This window comes from Panicum virgatum, chromosome 8K (assembly GCF_016808335.1).
Source record: "Panicum virgatum strain AP13 chromosome 8K, P.virgatum_v5, whole genome shotgun sequence".
NCBI lineage: Eukaryota > Viridiplantae > Streptophyta > Magnoliopsida > Poales > Poaceae > Panicum > Panicum virgatum.
The window spans coordinates 15,309,870-15,312,912 of NC_053143.1; the positions used below are offsets into that span (position 1 = coordinate 15,309,870).

Sequence of the window (3,043 nt, forward strand, 5' to 3'; positions counted from 1 at the left end):
CTTGGTCACCGAGTCACCTCGTAGTCTTATGATGGAAATGATAATTATTTATGATGTTGCATACATTTGAATCATTATTATTTGTTGCTCCAACATGTGTGCTATAGTTGACTTATGCAAATATTAGATTAGAGTTAATATATATAGAATCTAGGGCTAAAATAATGAAAGTAAGGAATTACTTTAGTCGCTTTTTCTGCAAAATAAATTACCAGCCAAATGCCTTGCATGTCTAAGTACGTGGGCTAAGTTATACTCACTGGTCGGGTAAGTCTTGCTGAGTATTAGTTGCTCAGGGTTTGTTGTTTACTCTATTTCAGGTATAGGAGCTAACTAGGCTTCACATCGATGGGCTCGATGTGACGCCTTATCTTTACGTCTCGGTAGTTCTCGACTTCTTTAGTTCGTTTTATTTTTCTAGTAAAAAAAATGCTCTGTGAGTTAGATTTTCTTCCGCTGCTATCTTTTCTTTTGTAAGTTTTCTTTAAATTTAAAGCTGTTTTATAAAAGTCTTGATATTATTTACTATTTTGTAATATTCTTATCTTGCTGGTACCTTCTGCGCTCGCCTTCGTGCGAGACTTCTGGTGCGTTTCGATCTGCCTGTGGGTTGAAAATAACCTTTCAAGTTACACTTAATTAAGCTAATGCACCTGATGCGTTCAAATGATAGTGATTACGCTTAATTAAGCACTTTAACCTGGCGGGTCTGTCTCATAGATGGCGCTGGCGACGACGAGGCTCGTGAGCGCGTTCGCTGAGCTCGAATCGAGGATCGAGTCGATGTGGTTGTTGGTGGCCGCCGCCACGCAGCCATTGATCTCGCTAACTGCCTTCTCGGGCTTCATGGCAAAAGGAAATAAATTTTGTGTTTCTCAATTCATGGATTCATAGGAATCGAAAGGGAATAGGGTGATTCTTAATAGATGAGTTCATGTGTAAGCATGTTCGGGGTTCGTATCACCTCGTTGCTGAAGTCGACGGCGCGCGCCTCGGCATTTGGCCGCGGCGCCAACGCGGCGTCGTGTCACGCGCCGCAGGCGAACGCGACGGCCGGCCCGCCGCCCGGCGGCGACCGCGACCGGTCCGCGAGGGCGCGCTCCACGACGCGGCGGGCGAACGACGCGAGGTCGTCGTGGGACTCCCCGCCCAGCGCGTGCAGGATCTCCTGGAGCGTGCCGCCGCGGGCGCCCGCCGCCAGCAGCGCCAGCGCGGCGTAGATGGACCTTGTTGGCTAGAGTTTGCATTATAGAAGAGAACCACAGTTCGTAACAGTAAATTTCCATTGATTTTTTAAAAATTGTCAAGTCATCTTTCTTTTTGAGGGAAAATTGTCAGGTCAGCTGACCCCTGACCCCGACAAATGGGCCTGGATCCACCTAAAAGATGGGCGTGCTTTGGATGCAAGTGAGGTTTGGACCGGTGGGGTGCTGATTTGGGTCGGTGGGGTCCTTGTGCGACGCGCGGGACCCCACCGCGTGACCTCTATTATTAACGCGAATTATCTGACGACCTCGGTAAGGAAGTCAGGGACGTCGTGGTGACCTTGTACGACCTGATGACGGTGTCGCGGCAGGCCACGGCCTCAGTGGTTGTTCCATGTTCCCGGCCCACCAGATGGCCTGGACTCGGCCCAAAACTCGCGTGACTAGGATTTTTTTTCCCTTAAAAACTGCCCATGTTTCCTTCTTTAATGAATTTCTCTGCACAAACCCCATAGGTTTCCATGTTCAGTGCAGTAAAACCCACAGGTTTGTATTTAAAAAAATCCTAGGATGATTCACTTATTCTGAGTAATTTTAGTTTATGTTTCTGCCAATTACAAATAAATAAAGAACTCCTAAATGACTTGACAAGGCAACAATTCAAAACAATTATTTTTTTAAAAAAATTATTACAAGAAGCAAACGCGTGCACCATCGCATGCACGCACACTTCAGAGACAAGACTGATCGATTTTGAGATTCATGATGTTCGATAAGGCTAGGTCTCCTTTTATTGTAGAGAGTTTAACAAGGCAGATCATAAAACCAGCGATGAACTTCTTTATGGTCCATCAAAATATACTAATAAATAAATTATAGCATGTCAAAAAAAAACGGAGCCCCAACTACCAAAAGTGGCTGTGGTCCTCTTAGAGAAATTGCAGCAAAAGGTCTCTAAGAGCATTTCCAAGAGTTCTTTCAAATCACACTAGCCAAATCCTATTTAGCTAGCTAAATAGCTAACTATTTAGCTATCTAAAGGGTGGGAAATCCAACAGCCTCTCCATCAATCCCCTCCTCCACTCCATCCCCTTCCACACTGACAAGTGGGCCCCCCCATTCCATCAGAGCAGCATCCGCGTCCTTCACCTCGCCACTGGCCGCGTCCTCCCCCTCACAGCCGGCCCGGGAGCCGAGTAGCTCCGCCCGCCCGCTCTGCCCGCCTAGAGCCGCCCGCTGCGCCCGCCCAGCTCTGCCCGCTCCGCGTTGCTCCGCCCGCCCAGTGTTGCCCACTCCGCCCAGCGCCGCCCACACAACTCTGCCCGTCCGGCGCCGCCCGCCGCCCGTCCAGCTCCGCCCATCCGGAGCCGCTCACTCCGCCCAGCACCATTCCGCCTACCCAGCTCCGCCCACCCCACATCGCTCCGCCCTCCCTGTGCCGCCCGCCCAGCTCCGCCCGTCCGGCGCCGCTCACTCCGCCCAACGCCGTTCCACTCCGCCCAGCGCCGTTCCGCCCGCCCAGCTCCGCCCACCGGGCGCCGCCCGCTCTGCCCAGCGCTGCCCGCTCCGCACCGGGGAGGGGGTCCGCCATGGCCGCACCGGGTGAAGCTCGTGCTGGAGGTCCGTGCTGAGGGGGCGCCGGAGCTGCGCGGCCGCCTCGACGCCGCGCCGGCGCCAGGCGAGCACGGGAAGGGGTATAGCGGGAGGGGAGGAGGAGGGTGAGGGCAGGCAGGGAGTTTTGGCGAGCGAGGCCGTGCGGCAAAGTTGCCGAGCGAGGAGCGAGATATGGCGAGACCGATAGCGAACCGGCAAAGATAGCAAGTCTGTTAGAGGGCAGT

General features: G+C 52.5%; 1 pseudogene; it reads right to left on the minus strand.

Moving 5' to 3' along the window:
• Window positions 1-695: 695 nt before the first annotated feature.
• On the minus strand, window positions 696-2,796 carry LOC120645493 (annotated as a pseudogene).
• Between the last annotated feature and the right edge of the window lie 247 nt (window positions 2,797-3,043).